Raw genomic sequence first — 18,892 nt, 5'->3', positions numbered from 1 at the left:
GGATAGTGGTTTCTGGTGCCATTGTATATGGTTCTTGTATGCCCTAGTGGTGGTTCTTCTGCTTTCCCTCCTGTTGTGGGTTCGAGTGACGATAGTGTAGTGGGAGGTGACCCTGAGCTCTTCTGACCCATCTACTTTCCATTTGCTTCTTTCTGGCTGCTGCTCAGCTGGTTCTGCCTGGTGGGTTAATTGGTCGAACTGTGGTTTCACATGTGTTTTGCTGGGGTTGGCTGCCAATTTGCTTTTGGGTGGTGGCTCTGGCCAGAAATGACCACTTGCTGTGGGTTTCCTACCTGCTTGCCTCCTGTTGTGCCTCATCTCCTCTAAGTGATGGGGGATTCTATTTTGGCATTCTTGCATGACTTCAGTGCCTTTCTGGGTTTGTTGCCTCTTATTTCTTACAGCCCTTCTAGTACTAGTAAGTTTGTCTTTTTTAAGGTGATCTAATTTTGAGTCTGCCTGTTGCCCTTTTCCTTGTTTGGGGCAGGAGGACTCTGTGTGCGCTCTTTGGACCTGTGGGGTGGTCTTTCCTGTATGGCAGGCACCTGAGGGCTTCCTCTTGGAAGATTCTCTTCATCTGTGATTTTGGGTGCTGCTGTCCCCATTGTGCGAGCCTCTTGTTGAACATAGCGCTTTTGTGTTGGCTCTCCAGCGTTTTTCCCTGGGGTCTTCTTTTTGAACGTGAGCTGTTTGGCTCTTTGTACATTGTAGTCGGCCTTGTAGTACATTCTGAGCCTTCAGCTTTTCCTACCTGGCTTTGGGCTGGACTGGGCTGTGCTGGGCTTTCACTCGAAAGGACCTGTTGGCCTAGTTCTTGGTTTGTTTCCTGTAGTTGTCTCCTGCTCTGTTTTGGCTTGGGATCTTCAGAGGCCTCTTGTCTGGCTGGCTCGGTTGCCCTGCAGTTTTTTCTCTCACTATATGTATTTTACTGTTGCTATCCTACTTCTGTGAGCTTTTTGCATAACTTCGGGGTGGTGTGTGGTTATTGGAGATCAGGTGGTGGGTTTCTGTTTTGCTATATCATGATTTAATAAGGACTGCGACGTGGAACGGTTGAAAAGACAATGACCCAATTACTTACCACTAATCCTCATATTTCTGATGACCATTCCTTGTCACAGCATTTATGTCCCTATGTTCCTTTGCGTTGTCATGACCTCACTTCCCAGCGCTAGGAGTTGTTAGGACGTTTTATATGGGTCCTTTTCTTAATGTCCTCAGATGAGAGGAAGTGACCTTGGAGGAAGAACAAAACATGGGCGACCAAGTTATTGCTTGGTTTTGTTGGTCACACAGTGCCTCATGAAAGGTGGACTCGCCTCATTTAGCAAAGTATGGGAAGATTAATCAGAGAAATGAAAATGACCACTGACACTGTGAAATCGGTATATAAATTAGTGACTGTTAAGACTCTACACCCAGTGAATCCTTGCTTTCTCTGCTGAGATTGCATCAGAGGTCAGAGCCCACTTCAAATATAGACTATTACAAAACCATGGATACACCATGTACACGCTCCACATTTCCGTTTCTCATTCCAATATTTTTTCTGATATGGGGGGCTCTTTTATATTTTTATCCATTGCCTCCACGATCTTATCTTAATTTGTCACCGCTTTTGTTTCTTTTGGGTCAAAGATTACTTTTATCTATTTTTTGCTTATGTTCTCCCCTTTTCCCACTTTCCCTCTCATTCAATTTGTTTCTCCTCTAACTGCATCTTCCTGCCTCAGGTACCGTGCGCGCGCATCGCCTGTGATTCGCTCGCGCTTTGCCTTTCGCTGCATAGGGGTCTTCTCGGAGAAAGCGCGTGCCTGTACGGCTGGCGCATGCGCTATAAAAATGATCTTTCGCAGGAGCAAAATCAAGCGCTCCCGTGAAGATCACTGTGTTGCACATGCGCAGTGTGTGCAAGGGACCGATTCTAATGGGCAACTGAATCTGTCATAACAGCGCTAGGCAGGGGAGGCTCAGAGCAGCGGAGGAGGCTGCGGCGGCGCGGCCGGGGGAGCGGAGGCTGCTGCGGCGACAGGGGAGGAGGCGGAAAGGACAGCTTTGCCTCCCGAAGAGAACAATTTGCAGAGGTCAGTGTTACAGCCCCATGCAACCCCGCGGACCAGCAGCCGACTCACTTCGCATACGCACAGCATTCCGACAGGTTTGATATTACCACATTCCCTTGAACAGGTATCTCTCTTATGTCGACTCGACTGCCCACTCTCCTGGAACAGGTATCCCCCGCAGGCTAGCCAACACTCGCAGCTAGACAGCAACCTTCCTGGCAACCAAGGGCAACACCCCTTCACCCTGTCAGGTAGGAACCCTTCACTCTCACCAGTCAGCACCGTCCCCAGGGCCGGACGTTTCCCACTCACCCGCACAGCACCCCCGCCCCGCAGTTAGGTAGCATCGGCTTCACTGCATAGGGAGCACCCCGCTCATGTGGACCTGCCAACAACGCCCCCTCCAGCGACAGAGCCCCTCCTGCAGACCTGGGGGCTCCCCATCTCCCAAGCAGCATCCTCCTCAACTCGCGCAGTCTGTGCTTGTCTCTCGGGCTCCAGTGCGTCGCGGCCACAGCGCCGGAGCTGTCATTAATTGGCATCGCTCTATCTCCCCTTACTGGTATCAGCACCATCCCTGCTGCTTGCCATATTATTTCTCTCCTCCTTTTGCCCAAACGTTTTATTTTGTCCAAATATGCCAACCTCGGCTGTCCTATTTTTACACCGTGTTGCTGTGTTGTGTGACTGCACCCCTTCCTCTCAAGCGGGGTTCCTGTGAGTAATGGGAGGCTGGTCCCTCACGCTCTGCGATTAGTGCTCAGCCATTTGCACTGCAGCTCTAGGCCCCAGAAATGCACGCCAAACTAGCTGAAGATGCAACCAGTGCCCGGCTCGCATCTCACACAGAATGCATACTCCTAGAACCTGCAGCTGACCCGTAAAAATTCTTCTTCTTCCTTATTTTAACAAATCGCTTGTCAGCGTTTCCAAGAAAAGGGCATGCATTAAATGGCCAGAAATCCATATTGCTGGAAGGGCACTGACCAGAGTGCTTTTGACTTCTGGACATGGCTTTTTGGGAGTATTAACATGTTCTGTGTGAATCCGCGGGGTTTAAGAGGGGGTAATTTTGTTTCCGTAGTTTTGACACTGGGTTACCCGTCGCTTGTCTTCGGTCATATGCATAGTTGGCATGTTGTCTTAAGGGACCATTTCTCAGAAAAAAATGTATGACTGAATGAGGTGGTTGTAAATCACATCATGGTGTATCTACACCCCCCTGCTTTAAATGAAAAGCCACTTTCAGGCTCTGTGGACAAACGTCTTTTACCCATGCTTGTGAAAATCGAAAGCTAGTGTGCCAACTCGTCAGGACTTTTGAAGTCGAAGTGCTGGCATTTATATTTTAACGCTGTTTTGCAAACACAATTGAGTTGTGAACAATAGCGTAACATGGATTTTTTAAATACATCTTATTGGTTTGTCAAACAAGTGTACCAACACGTTTGTATTTTCAAAGCTAGACTACTGTCCCGTCCCATTTGAGCTGCAGTTTTGACTCTAGGATGTCCCTTATTATAAACATTTCCCCTGCTTAGCGTGCACCAGAAGCATTTTTTCAAAACTTTTTAAGTGTCATTCTTAAGATTTGCCCAGTTCATTGTTGCTGCTTAATTTGCATGTGTGTCTCCTAAATTCCCCTTCCCTACAACTTGTATATGGTTGACACTGTAGTGGGTGGGCCAAGGCCAAAATACGTCATTAAACAGTTTGGAAGATTGGACCATGTAAGGGAATTGCGTCACACCATACAGACCCACCCTTAAGATTCAGAAAATACAATAGCAGATTATGTGGGTAAAATAGTGTTCAGTTTACATTTTTCCTAAACAGAGGCTTGCAGGGGTACATGTTCCACAGATATAAACCCTGGCAGGGTAGAAGAAGACTTTTATCTGCAAGGTTCTTTAAAATTAGTTTATTTGAGTCAGGTTGTAGTAACACAAACAACTGAAGTGTCTGTTACAATGTTATATTAAACATTTACAATAAATATGTCATGTTACAGCAGATATAACTTCTTGGTGAGATCTAATTCATGTAAACAGAGTTTGTGAATGCCCCTGTTTACATCTTAGTACATTAAAGCCAGCCAGAACTATTGGCTTTGTCAGTGATTGTTTTTTCTGGTATTACATTTTCCTTCTAGACCAGTTGATTGTGCTCCTTCAGATCACAAGTCCTGATATTGAGCATTACCTCAATGCACCAACACCAAATTTGGGCATTGCCTACAGTTAGCACTAATATGCCATGCTAATGACAAGGCCACTAAAAAACATATTTTCTGCTACTACACATTTTTTATCTTTCTGGAGTAAGCTCTTCCCCTAATTTCCTGCAGTAAAAGAGGAGGATTAGATACTTAATGCCTGCATGATTATGACGAGTTCAAGTCCTACTGTAATCGGGCATAACAATATATCCATTCTATTATTGTTGTAATTACAGTTGGCCAGACAGGATTTGACCAAACCCTCCCAGTTCCATAGATATTAGTTAATAGCAGGAAGTTCTTGAAACGGTTGGAGCTGACCTCAACAACATATACAAGATTTGAGAGCATGAAAAACATAAATGAATCCTTTGCTAAAGTAGATTTAAAACAAGCACCAAGAGTAAACATTTCAACCTTCTCTTTAATGTTTATATTATTATATAGTATATATGAATTGTATATTACGTTCTGAACATTTAAATGTTGTGTTTTTTTGTAATAAGTTAAGTATAACATTAAACATGGTAAAATAAAAAAGTTTGTTCCATTAATTTGGTTATAATTCATTATTTTTCAGTGCCCTTTCAGGCTTAGAGTGCTGCATAAATTATGTAAAAAAGAAAGTAGTGTACTCTGGGTAGTTCCCAAGTTTAGGATGGACAGCAACTCCGTTATATGGAGCACTCTACAATACCAAAAACAACAAGTGATGGACGGAATGCTGAACATTGTCAGACACTCACCCCCAGTCACAGATCTGGGTTTAATCCATCGTTTTTTTGCTCACCATGCCACGCCAGTTTGGACCCAGCCATATGCAAATCAGTCTTGACCCTGTTCCTCATGGGAGCAGTCCAGCCCGAACTGCCAAGCCAGGTCCTCACTGGACCGGAAACAAGCATCCTGGGACCGGTTTCGGGGTTTCACCCCTCATCAGCCAGGCTAGCTTGAATCCAGTGGCATGGGAAGCACGGGACCCACGTCTGGGTATACCCTTCCCACTTAGGGCGACAAAGCAAAAACAACAAGTGATGGACGGAATGCTGAACATTGTCAGACACTCACCCCCAGTCACAGATCTGGGTTTAATCCATCGTTTTTTTGCTCACCATGCCACCCCAGTTTGGACCCAGCCATATGCAAATCAGTCTTGACCCTGTTCCTCATGGGAGCAGTCCAGCCCGAACTGCCAAGCCAGGTCCTCACTGGACCGGAAACAAGCATCCTGGGACCGGTTTCGGGGTTTCACCCCTCATCAGCCAGGCTAGCTTGAATCCAGTGGCATGGGAAGCACGGGACCCACGTCTGGGTATACCCTTCCCACTTAGGGCGACAAAGCAAAAACAACAAGTGATGGACGGAATGCTGAACATTGTCAGACACTCACCCCCAGTCACAGATCTGGGTTTAATCCATCGTTTTTTTGTACTCTACAATACCACCAACACTCTGAATCTGCTCACCTCAAATGTCTGTTTCTCTAGAAAGAGTTTTTAAGCATAGGATTAGCACAGTGTCATCCATGCTAAAAGCGAGAAAGCCTTTTGACATTTTTACAGCAAATTCTTTAAGCATAGGATTAGCTAGTGCCATCCACGCTGAGTAGAAACAATGACAAAAGCCTTATACCACTCCAGGCACGGTATTACAGTTTTATATTGGTAACATACCATCTAAGTCAATCTAGAATGAATAAAAGCAACCCTGGACACATTTTTAAAGATGGTATACGCAACCTACTAGTGATGGAGAGGTGTACTCAGGGCTCGAAAAATCATAAAAATGTCACTAGACCTGCAGGTCGAGTAACTTAAATAATCTACTCGACCTAACTGTAATGTACTTGACCCTTAAACGGGTCTCAAATTGTGTGATCCTAGGCAAATAGTTTACAGAGTTACCTTTTTCTTTATTCTCACGTATGATTGCACCTTCAAATATGTGAGTTCAGCATTTCTGCAGCAAACAAACAACCTCTTTTGTTTGATTAAGTAGACTAAAGTTTGCTCCATGCATCACAAGAATCTAGCCCACATACCCATGAGGTCTAGCTCACATAACCTAGGACTTCTTTTAGTTTACTAACAGCATTGCTATCAGGGCAGGAGTGTTTATCAGTTTCTTTAAACACTCAATTAATTAAAAGAATATATATTACTAAGCCATGATGTGGAAACATATTGTCATCTACACAGTAACTTTCCGAGAAATGTCCAAAAACCTCTCCATTGACTTGCAGCTTTATTGATAAAACTATATAGTGTATTAACAATCTGCGATAATTGGGTTTCAGAAAACATATCCTTTGCATATATCAACATGTACAGTATTCTGATTTGTTTTCATCCTATTAAAATATTTTTTCATCACACAGAAATATAAAAAATGGCTTTCACAACTACTGAAATATATTTTGAAATGTTTGCACAGTTCACTTAGTCATTTAAATGTTGTGTGTTTGTAAAAACCTGACATCCTGTATCCTTTTATTTTACATTCTAAGCAGCAGGTCACACAGTTCACCTTACAAAGTCCTGGAACTCTGCAGTCAGAAGGAAAATTAATTGTAAGAAAAACTGACTTTTGATCCCTGTCTGTGAACACAGAGCAAATGTGACACAAAAACAAGATTTAAACCTTTTCAACTCAACAGAACACCTGTTCATTGTCAATTGCCAAAAGGGAGAAGCCAGTATTAAAAATAGCTCCATCTGATCAAATAAGACTCAGGAGTGGTCTGGTGGCTTTTTCGAGCCCTGGTTAAGATTAAACAAATACGATTAAACTAATCTAAGTGAGCATTGTGGCATGTGGACCTGAGATATTAGTTATGAGGAAAGAGTGGTTATGGTTTTAGAACAATACATTTCATTTTTACCTTCTTAAACAAATTGGGTTAGTAGTGATACATTGCAAATATCGTAATAACCAAAAAAAACTCAAAGAGCTTGGTGCCTTGGTTAAGCAAGCCCATTACAATGTGTTTCTTTACCTGGCAATTTCCAGGTAAATGGTGGTTATCGAAATGGATTAATATAAATGATTGAAGAGCTTGTAGATTATGCTGACGGCCTTGAAAGTAATACTGGCTGGAAGGAGGAGCTATTTGAGAGTATGGTTGAGGCTGTTTAGCATTTAGGATGAATATGCTGCAGGGCTGAACCCTGTGTCATAGGATTGAGGGTAAAAGAGAAGATCAATCCAATGGGTTGGTTTGTGCATCACCTCTATGTGACATGAATAGGGACTAATCAGTGAATCTAAGACTGAAAAGAGAAATTCAGGGTTCGCTTGTTCTCTAAGGGTGAGCTGTAAAGAGGCGTTGAGGCTTTGAGATGTGTCAACACTGATAGAATGTCCAGAATACAGCTGAGAGATTTATCAGTGTAGACAAAAGTGGAAATAATTCAGTTCATGTTAAGGTGCTATTACTAGTACTGGACTAGAAGCAATGCTAGCGTGCAGATGTGATCCAGTCTTGAAGGGATTATGTTTTAAGTCAAAGGTAAAAAAGCATTCACGTCTCTCTGTACCTGAGACACCCACCAAGATTGTGACCATCCATTCCTAGCGAGGTGGAATTGGATGTCTTTGGTATACTGTTGGTTGGAGATGCCCTGGGTGGCCAAAATATCTCCTGGTTGCTTTATATGATATTGAATGTTATGGGGTACAGCATTAAAGAAACTGACATTGTTCATGTTGAAACAATTTTGGCGTCTTGCAGGTGTCCATTATCACAAACTGTATTAAATGTCATTTTTGTTTGCAATATTTTTTTCTGTATTGGTCGATTGCTGGTGGTGATATAATTACCACAGGAGGACATTCTATCCATGGCAGCAGTGCTTAAATTGTAAGAAAAAAAGTGCTGGTGCCCGAAAGCTTACTCATATGTCCACGCCTAGGGAAATGGAATGTGGGCATGCTGAATAGCATGGCTGTATAGCCCTGAAAGCACACCAGACCACTTTAATCCACTGCCAGGCATTCCCTCTGCCTTTAGATCACCCCTACAGGTCCCTGCTTTCACCCTTCATGCTGCATTTCCATCTTTCTCTTCACCCTTCTTTCCCATTTGTGTGTGTTTTTTGCTTCTTTTGTTTTTGGGGAAATGTTAGATCAGGAAAAGTAAGTGGCAGTGCTCAATAATATGTGCCAGTGGCCCCCCATTGGCAACCACTGGCTCACATTCAGCACTGTTTGGTGGTAATGAGCAGAATAGATTTTTCCATTAGGAGATATTTTTTTTCTTCTGCAAATGAACAATTCGTATTTCCAGAGGTAATTGACAATTTCATCTAGTACACTTTCTTAGTCCCATTTCTTACAATTTGAGGCTTCTATCTTGCACACAGAAAAAGCTTACAGCTGTAAAACTAAAATTAAGGAATTTAAAGTTAAAACATAATTCCTGTGCTATTGAAAGGAAGTTCCACTTCTTAGGCACTCCAAGTATAGAGAGGTGTCTAACAACACACTTCTGTTTTTCTCTTCTCTGACCTGCATAATGTTTGCCATTCCTAAAGCCCTAAAATAAGGAAATCCCTCTTACTCACATGTGTTTATTATGCTAAGGAAAAAGAAGTAACAAAGGCTTTTAATACCGCTTTGGGTATGTCCTTGCCAACATTTGGGGGGGAGGGGAGAAAATATGCTTAGGCTCAACACTTTTGTGTGTGTGTCCTGCTCTGGCATTCCAGCTTTCAAAACTGGGATGGCACTTTCCCCGTGGGATTGTTGCACACACTAGTGGTAGCATTTCATCCAGTAATGATTAGTCGTCCAGTGCAGCAGTGATCTGGGTTCTCAGTAGGATGCTTTTGGTCCGCATTACCTGCCATGCCTTTGTTTTTCTTAATAGTGGGTTCTTGTGAGACTGGGTGCCCAATAGACCCATGCATGTGGGATGTGCATGTGTTGGTCTATGTGGTGAAAGACTCACTTCTTAACAGGTGGAATCATTTTATTAGGGCGCCCGGCACTGTCTTCCAAGAAGCATACAAAGTGACATGCGGGGACTCTGCAGAGGAATTTTCCCCCATTTTCAATGTGTGTTCATTTTTGGCTGGGTTGACTTAACAAGGGACCAGCTCTGTTGAGGTTGGTGTCGGGGCTGGGGGCCCCTGCTTCTGACAAATCTCATTCATGACTATTTTCCCTCATTCTTCAGTGCCTCATTACCTGTCAGATGGCCAATAGAGAACTGTTAGGATGTCTGGCATGCATCGGTGTTGGATGCCTCAGTCCCCAGAATCATCACCCAGGGGTACAAGAGTAATTTCACAGAGATTCTGCAAGAACACATTTAAGTAACCCCATCTCCTTCCTGTGTGGTACACCAACTGGTTTTGACCAAAGAAATTAAAGACCTACTGGACAGGGCATTGATTATACCAATTCCAGATTAAAAATGGAAATATGGCTGGTACACCATTATTTTCTGGTTCGAAAGGTTTCACAACAGCAATGCCCTGTTTTGGACTTTAATCAAATACACTTTTTTGCCAAGAATAGCATTTAAGATAGCCACTTTGCAGTCAGTCCTCCCATTACTGGCACCAGGGAAATTCCTTGATTACATAGACCATCTCAGTGCCTATCTTGACACACTATTTCATATAGAGCTGCAGAGAGATCTCTGTTTCTGCGTCCTTGGCCATCACTTCCAGGTTCAAGTCTTACCCTTGTGGTTGTTCTCTGCACCAAGAGTCTTCATGAACGTCCTAGCGCCACTGGTGGTGTTTCTGCATACTGAAGCCATTCTATTTTTTCTGTATATAGATAATTGATTGGTTACATCCTCTTTCTAATGGTGCATGGATATCAGAGGAGTATGCAGTCTGTTTCAGAAGCACAGAATTCTTAATAATGTCAATAAGCCAAATCTGACTTTGTCACAAAATCAGAAATTCATTGTAGCTCTGTTATGGACAGATATGGTGGGGCGAACTAACCAAAGACCAGGACTTTCAAACTGACTTCCCAAGTCAGTGCCCCCTGGAACAGTCATCAGCACAGTCGGAGAGTAGTTGTTGATAGAGGGCTTTATGTACTTCTCTGTGATAGTGGTCCCTTGGACTCATCACCATTTATACACATTAGTGAAACACCTCCTGCTGCATTGAACTCCTATGTCAGCAGATTACAAGGCCCTGATTCCTGGCCTTTGAGGATCAGGCACACTTTTTAGTGGTGGCTAGACTCAGAGTGGCTGTAAAAGAGAGTCATTCTGGTTCCTTCTTTTCCTGTATTTCCCATGACAGATGCCAGTGAGAGGCTGGGGTGCAACACTAGAGGGAGTCTCAGCTCAGGGTCAGTGGTCATTGAGTGAAGCCAACAATTCTTCCAATTGGAGGAAGCTTTCTGTGACCTTCCTAGCTCTTCAGCATTTCCCTTAATCCAAGGTAGGGATGTGTATGTTCGAACAAACAACTGAGTGACTCAGATTTATATCAAACATAAAGGAAGCTCCTGAGTTCTGAATCTGCCATCTGAAGCCAAAGAGGTCGGTTTCTGGGCAAAGAGCAGTTTTGTTCCTTGAGCGATGCACTTACCTGGAAGGGAAACTACATATGCAAGTTGTTTGATTCAGATTTTTCCCTCATCAATCTCAATGTGTCTCAGTCCTGTCCTGTTTCAGGAGCTTGTTGTGTACTGTATTCAACAGTTGCTGGATCTCTTCTTCTCAGAAGACAATGATTTCCATTGACTCATATTCCAAAGGCTTGTAGAGTGGATGCAATATCTCCTTCATGGCCCATCGGTGTACTGTATGCCTTTTCTCCTTTCTGGTTGTTGCCCGAGGTCCTTCAGACACAGGATTTTCCCCATAAGGCCTCTGAAGACTCCTCTTGAAGTCACCTGTGATCCATTTCCATCTGGGCCTTTGGACCTTGAGAGGCTGAGCATCCACATTTGAGGGCATTTTAAACAGGTGGCTCAGTGTATCTCTAAGTCCATTTGCTGTATAGCTGTCAAGGCATATAAGCATCTTTTGTGGGATTTTGAAGGTTGATGTCTATCTAGGAGTTTCACTGCAGCATTTTGTGAACTGGTAAAGTTGTTGACTTTTTAAGATATGGCTTTTGATTTGATCTGAAGTTTCTACCTTAGGAAGCCAGTAACCTGCCTTTCTAGCTTTCAGGGTTTTTTAAGTCCCTATTATAGCGGACCAGGCCTCTTTTCTCCTCAAGGGATTTTTCTCCGGTTGGTCTGTAGATCTTTTTCCACTACCTTCATTAGACATTACACTGGTTTTACTAGGGTCCAGGTCCTTCTATTTGAGTTTTTAGAAACAGAGGAGTTAAAGATTTGTACGGCTAAGGTTCTAATATTGGTGGTTATATGCCTAGGCTAACATACTGATGAGTTAGTTAATCCTCAATGTGTTCCCTCTTTTTGTTTTTTCTGTCTGATAAAGAGGTTCTCAGGCCCTGTACATCTTTTTTCTCAAGGTTCTTTCCCTTTTTTATTCTCCCAGCATTGTTTGTGCTCCCGCTTCCCTTTCCTCTTTTCCTTCCACTTCTCTAACCCCTTCCACCCCTCCATTCGTTTTCTCCGGGAGAGGAAAAACACCTGCATAGGGTACTTCCAGTTTATATAAAGTGAACTTCAACTTTTCACAAGATAGATTTCTTTTTGTTTGTGATTTCTGGTTCTGAGGGGCGGCCTTTAAGTCCATCTTCAGCAACTATGAGTCATTGGATCTTATTTGCAATAACATCAGTCTACCAGAAGTCAAGAGTTGGCAGGTACCATCCAGAGCTGTTCCATACGGGGTATTTCTGTCTTTTGAGTGTATTTTAATTGTGTCATAATTAAAGACATCTATAAAGCTCCCTACCGTCAGCCTGAAAGTTGGCTGCCAGAGCCTCCCATGCATGCACCATCTCTAATGTACCAATCCCCCTCTTTTCTTCCCTCAGCAATACTTCTCCCTGTACGGCCGCCCATTTTTCCAACTCACTAAACCACTTCAGTAATCCGGTTCCCCCTGCTGATTTCTAGTTCCTCGTAATCTCGCTCTTCGCCAGAAGAAACGCTAAATCTTGAAACTTGCTGGTAACTTTAGTTTCAGGAGGCAGTATCTCGGCATACATAGGATTTCCTTATCTACGGCAGTGGCCTACAGTTCTGTAATCCCCTCCCAATAGTGGTGAATCTGAGGGCAGCTCCACAACATGTGTTACAGGCCTGTCCCTTTCTCCCCACATATGGGCCAGCTTGCATTTTCTACTTGAAAATATCTCTGAATACATTCAGGGGTTGGGCAGGCTTGCTGTAGAATGTAAAAGTTAATCAGTTCGAAGCCGGCATTTCTAGACATATAGGGCGTCCTATCAAGAACGTAATCCTAAGGTCCCTCCGATATCTGAATCCCCAAGTCCTCTTTCCAGTTGGTCTTCAGCTTATCGAGTGGGCTGCGGAGGTACCCTTCAAGTGCTCTATATAAGCAGAAGACCACTTTAATGGTACCTGAAGAAAGGGCTATATAGCAGCAACTTCCTAGTGCCGGGGGCTCAACAGTTCCATTCTGCCAGTGTTGCCGGATGGATGCAGTAATCGGCCTGTGTAAAAGGAAGTGTCCCTTTGGGAAATTCAGCCCTAAAACCCTCAAAGGGGAGTAATTCCTCTTCTCTAAAAAGGTCTCCTAAGTTAGCGGCTCCTGCTGCCGCCCAGTTCACCAGACCTCTCCAGTCCCCTCCATGAGGTAGTGCCCTCAACATGGTTATCGGTATAAGTCCAGAGTGTATGGTATTTTGGCGTGCATCTTCCTTGGGCATTGAGCCCACCACTTAACAATAACCCGGAAGTCCTTGGTGTCTGGTGACATTTGCCTTGCCCTTGATAAGGTCTGCACTAAAGCTGTCAACCCAGGCACAAAGGGGCCAAGTTCCTGCTTTGGTCTCCACCTACCCACCAGCCACTGGCCAACCATTGAAATTGAGCTGCCAGATAGAACCCTTTGAAGTCCGGTGCCACTAGCCCTCCTTCTACCACAGGGTACTGCTGTGTGGGCAATGCCACCGCCTGCGGGCTGAGCCCCAGATGAATGCTATTGCTGTGGAGTCCACTTCTCTGAATACCGGCCAAGGGATCCCTATTGGGAGCGCCCCAAAAAAGTATAATCGACAGGGCAATTATTTTCATTAATGCTATTCTGCCTATAATTGATAGGGAAAGGGTTTTCCAAAACTCCATTCTGGATTTCAGAGCACGCAACGAGCTGCCTACATTCCCATTGAGGAGAACATTGTGATTGTGATATACCTTGACTCCCAGGTGAGATATACACCTAGTGGCCCATTGTAAGGGAGACAGGTCAACCGTGGGGACTAGTTCTGAGGTTATCGGGAAAACTCAGGATTTCTGCCAGTTCACTTTAGGACCCCACAGCTGTTCAAAGACGTCCAACATGGTCCTAGCACCGTCTAATTCATCAGTGGTGTCCTTCAAGAATAACAACAAGTCGTTGGCATATAAGGCTATCCTAAGACAGTGTTCCCTCACTCTTAACTCCCGGTAGTAGGTTCCCGAGCAGGCCTGAGCCACCAAAGGCTTTACCGCCAGAGCAAAGAGCAAGGGTGACAAAGGGTACCTCTGCTGTGTCCCCGCTCTACCTTGTAGCTGTGTGAGATAACCAACTTGGTTCAAACTCGAGCAGTTGGGTTTGTGTAAAGCAACCTGGTCCAGACTAGTAACCTTTCCCCAGGTGCATATGCGACATTACCCCATATAAATACTCCCACTTTAGACTATTGACTGCCTTCTTTATGTCAACAGCCATAACCACTGTTCCTTCATGGTCAGGGTCCCGTGTTCTAAGATCAAGAGAAGGTGCCTGATATTGAGGGCTGTGTTCTGCCCGGGAATTAAACTAGCCTGGTCCGGATGTATAGGCCTAGGCATGTGGGGGAGTAGTCGAGTGGCTAGGATTTTACTTGGGATTTTATACTCGATATTCAGCATCAAGAGAGTCCGGTAGGCCCTAAAGTCACTGGGGGACTTTTCGGGCTTCAGTAGTGGCACTATCAGTGCCTCCCAGGTTGTATCTGGTTGGTAGCCTGAAGCTCGGGTTTCATTATACAACACTTCGAGTCTGGGTACCAGCTGGTCTGCTTAGGCCAAATACCACTGCGCAGGAAACCCATCTGTTCCTGGGGTCTTGCCTCATGCCACAGCTTTAACTGATACCTTAATCTCTTGTTGGGTGGTAGCCCCTCCAAGCGCCTCTTCCTCCTCGTGCGTAAGATGTGGGAGCTCCAAGGGGTTCAGATATGCTCTCACCACCTCCGCATCATAGGTGCTTAACTTTGATACAGTAATGTATAATACTGGAGAAAGCAATCCTTTTCCTTCCTGTCTGTATTCTCGTTAAGCCCCATCCAACTCCAGTTTATAATTGGATTCTTGCGCTTTATGGGGTTAGCCAGCCAGGCTAGTAGTGTGCTAGCCTAGTCCCTCTCCGCATGCGTGCGTGCAATGTATCCCTTATAATCAAAGCAATGGAATCTCTCCACCCTAGCAGGTAACTCCTATCTTTTATCCTGTAGAGGCTGTTGTAGATCTGGGTTTTCCGGTCTCTGTCTCTCAATCTGGCGGAGTTCCTCCTCAGCATCCAGCACCTTCCTCAATAGTGTCCCTCTTATACCTATCCACTTCACCAGGCACTGGCCCCAAAGTGCTGTTTTAAATGCATCACACTCAATCTGCTTCGTCAAGGCTGTTCCCTCAAAAGCTTCAAAAAATTGGTCTATATTTTTCCTTATTTCCTTCCTAAAGCCCTGGTCTTCTAACACTTTGGATTTTGGTTGCCATGCAGGTATCTTAGTCCTAGAGCAGAAGCCATTCGAGGTTGAAGAGGAGCAGGTTATGGTCTGAGATTGTGCGAGCCAAATATTCTGCATTTAATACCATGCTATGAACGTCCAGGAAGCATAACGTGTCAAGTCGCACATGCAGGTTATATATGCTGGATAAATAATCCTGAGCGTGGGCATGCGCCAGGCACCATGTGTCCTCCAGGCCCCCAGCTTGTAGCCAATCTAAGAAGGTCCGGGCTACTCTAAGGACCGGAGAGTCCCACAGTGGGGGGGGTGCGATGTCTCCATATCTAATTCAGTCACACAATTAAAGTTGCACCCTAGCACTGTGGATTGGGCAAAGCAATGTGCCAGGGGTCCCAATAGACTCGAGAGAAAGGAGACCTGGTCCGTATTTTGTCCGTAGATGTTAATTAGGGTCAGGTCCCTACCCTCTAATCTCCCACTCACTGCTAGGTACCTCCCTTTGGGTTCTGCCACATGAGCCACGCATTGGAAGGGTACCCCCTACTCTCACTCAGATGAGAATGCCCCATGCAAAAGCAGAGAAACTAGTATAATAGGCTTGCCTGTGCCACCTGCACTAGAGCGCAAACCCTTCCCGAGGGGAGCCATGAGCGCTACCTATAGTGTGAGTGTGCATTCATCCAGTCTCCCTCCCTCTTAAGTTTGGCTCAGGTGCCTCCGGAGCTATCATGGCAAGTCACAAATTGATGCAATCCTAAAACCCCCAAATAAACAAACCCCAACAAATGGTCGCTCCCCAGGACAAATCGGTAGAGGCCCCCTGTCCAAACCAGTAGATAACCAACAATAAGATGTGGGCTTGTTGTGAGAAGGTAGCCTCTTTCTAGCCTTGTTACCCCCACTTTTGGCCTGTTTGTGAGTGTATGTCAGGGTGTTTGTCACTGTTTTCACTGTCTCACTGGGATCCTGATAGCTAGGCCTCAGTGCTCATAGTGAAAACACCATGTTTTCAGTATGGTTGTTATGTGTCACTGGGATCCTGCTAGTCAGGACCCCAGTGCTCATAGGTTTGTGGCCTATATGTATGTGTCACTGGGACCCTGTCACACAGGGCCCCAGTGCTCATAGGTGTGCATGTATATGTTCCCTGTGTGGTGCCTAACTGTCTCACTGAGGCTCTGCTAACCAGAACCTCAGTGGTTATGCTCTCTCATTACTTTTAAATTGTCACTAACAGGCTAGTGACCATTTTTACCAATTTACATTGGCTTACTGGAACACCCTTATAATTCCCTAGTATATGGTACTGAGGTACCCAGGGTATTGGGGTTCCAGGAGATCCCTATGGGCTGCAGCATTTCTTTTGCCACCCATAGGGAGCTCTGACAATTCTTACACAGGCCTGCCACTGCAGCCTGAGTGAAATAACGTCCACGTTATTTCACAGCCATTTTACACTGCACTTAAGTAACTTATAAGTCACCTATATGTCTAACCTTTACCTGGTAAAGGTTAGGTGCAAAGTTACTTAGTGTGAGGGCACCCTGGCACTAGCCAAGGTGCCCCCACATTGTTCAGAGCCAATTCACTGAACTTTGTGAGTGCGGGGACACCATTACACGCGTGCACTACATATAGGTCACTACCTATATGTAGCTTCACCATGGTAACTCCGAATATGGCCATGTAACATGTCTATGATCATGGAATTGCCCCCTCTATGCCATCCTGGCATTGTTGGTACAATTCCATGATCCCAGTGGTCTGTAGCACAGACCCTGGTACTGCCAGACTGCCCTTCCTGGGGTTTCACTACAGCTGCTGCTGCTGCCAACCCCTCAGACAGGCAGCTGCCCTCCTGGGGTCCAGCCAGGCCTGGCCCAGGATGGCAGAACAAAGAACTTCCTCTGAGAGAGGGTGTGACACCCTCTCCCTTTGGAAAATGGTGTGAAGGCAGGGGAGGAGTAGCCTCCCCCAGCCTCTGGAAATGCTTTGTTGGGCACAGAGGTGCCCAATTCTGCATAAGCCAGTCTACACCGGTTCAGGGACCCCTTAGCCCCTGCTCTGGCGCGAAACTGGACAAAAGAAAGGGGAGTGACCACTCCCCTGACCTGCACCTCCCCTGGGAGGTGTCCAGAGCTCCTCCAGTGTGCTCCAGACCTCTGCCATCTTGGAAACAGAGGTGCTGCTGGCACACTGGACTGCTCTGAGTGGCCAGTGCCACCAGGTGACGTCAGAGACTCCTGCTGATAGGCTCCTTCAGGTGTTAGTAGCCTTTCCTCTCTCCTAGGTAGCCAAACCCTCTTTTCTGGCTATTTAGGGTCTCTGTCTCTGGGGAAACTTTAGATAACGAATGCATGAGCTCAGCCGAGTTCCTCTGCATCTCCCTCTTCACCTTCTGATAAGGAATCGACCGCTGACCCCGCTGGAAGCCTGCAAACCTGCAACATAGTAGCAAAGACGACTACTGCAACTCTGTAACGCTGATCCTGCCGCCTTCTCGACTGTTTTCCTGCTTGTGCATGCTGTGGGGGTAGTCTGCCTCCTCTCTGCACCAGAAGCTCCGAAGAAATCTCCCGTGGGTCGACGGAATCTTCCCCCTGCAACCGCAGGCACCAAAAAGCTGCATCTCCGGTCCCTTGGGTCTCCTCTCAGCACGACGAGCGAGGTCCCTCGAATCCAGCGACACCGTCCAAGTGACCCCCACAGTCCAGTGACTCTTCAGCCCAAGTTTGGTGGAGGTAAGTCCTTGCCTCACCTCGCTGGGCTGCATTGCTGGGAACCGCGACTTTGCAAGCTTCTCCGGCCCCTGTGCACTTCCGGCGGAAATCCTTCGTGCACAGCCAAGCCTGGGTCCACGGCACTCTAACCTGCATTGCACGACTTTCTAAGTTGGTCTCCGGCGACGTGGGACTCCTTTGTGCAACTTCGGCGAGCACCGTTTCACGCATCCTCGTAGTGCCTGTTTCTGGCACTTCTCCGGGTGCTACCTGCTTCAGTGAGGGCTCCTTGTCTTGCTCGACGTCCCCTCTCTCTGCAGGTCCAATTTGCGACCTCCTGGTCCCTCCTGGGCCCCAGCAGCGTCCAAAAACGCCAAACGCACGATTTGCGTGTAGCAAGGCTTGTTGGCGTCCATCCGGCGGGAAAACACTTCTGCACGACTCTCCAAGGCGTGGGGGATCCATCCTCCAAAGGGGAAGTCTCTAGCCCTTGTCGTTCCTGCAGTATTCACAGTTCTTCAGCCTAGTAAGAGCTTCTTTGCACCAACCGCTGGCATTTCTTGGGCATCTGCCCATCTCCGAGCTGCTTGTGACTTTTGGACTTGGTCCCCTTGTTCCACAGGTACCTTCAGACAGGAATCCATCGTTGTTGCATTGCTGATTTGTGTTTTCCTTGCATTCTCCCTCTAACACGACTATTTTGTCCTTAGGGGAACTTTGGTGCACTTTGCACTCACTTTTCAGGGTCTTGGGGTGGGTTATTTTGCTAACTCTCACTATTTTCTAATAGTCCCAGCGACCCTCTACAAGGTCACATAGGTTTGGGGTCCATTCGTGGTTTGCATTCCACTTCTGGAGTATATGGTTTGTGTTGCCCCTATCCCTATGTTTCCCCATTGCATCCTATTGTAACTATACATTGTTTGCACTGTTTTCTAAGACTATACTGCATATTTTTGCTATTGTGTATATATATCTTGTGTATATTTCCTATCCTCTCACTGAGGGTACACTCTAAGATACTTTGGCATATTGTCATAAAAATAAAGTACCTTTATTTTTAGTATAACTGTGTATTGTGTTTTCTTATGATAT

At 45.6% G+C, this 18,892-nt stretch overlaps 1 protein-coding gene across 8 annotated transcripts in view; it reads left to right on the top strand.

Moving 5' to 3' along the window:
- The first annotated feature begins 1,890 nt into the window (after window positions 1–1,890).
- The window catches only part of CDKL5 (cyclin dependent kinase like 5), a 1,213,679-nt gene continuing 1,196,677 nt past the window's right edge, over window positions 1,891–18,892 (top strand). For 4 of the 8 annotated variants that reach the window (XM_069204517.1, XM_069204511.1, XM_069204514.1 and 1 more), the window contains exon 1: window positions 1,891–2,084. The gene's annotated coding sequence lies outside the window, so the exon portion shown is untranslated. Of the gene's footprint in view, window positions 2,159–18,892 lie in introns of all 8 variants that reach the window. The other 4 variants (XM_069204516.1, XM_069204510.1, XM_069204518.1 and 1 more) reach the window with 3 other exon arrangements.

The sequence above is a fragment of the Pleurodeles waltl genome, chromosome 8, assembly GCF_031143425.1.
Source record: "Pleurodeles waltl isolate 20211129_DDA chromosome 8, aPleWal1.hap1.20221129, whole genome shotgun sequence".
NCBI lineage: Eukaryota > Metazoa > Chordata > Amphibia > Caudata > Salamandridae > Pleurodeles > Pleurodeles waltl.
Note: the sequence above shows the minus strand (reverse complement) of the source record. Positions and strands in the feature narration are given on the sequence as shown.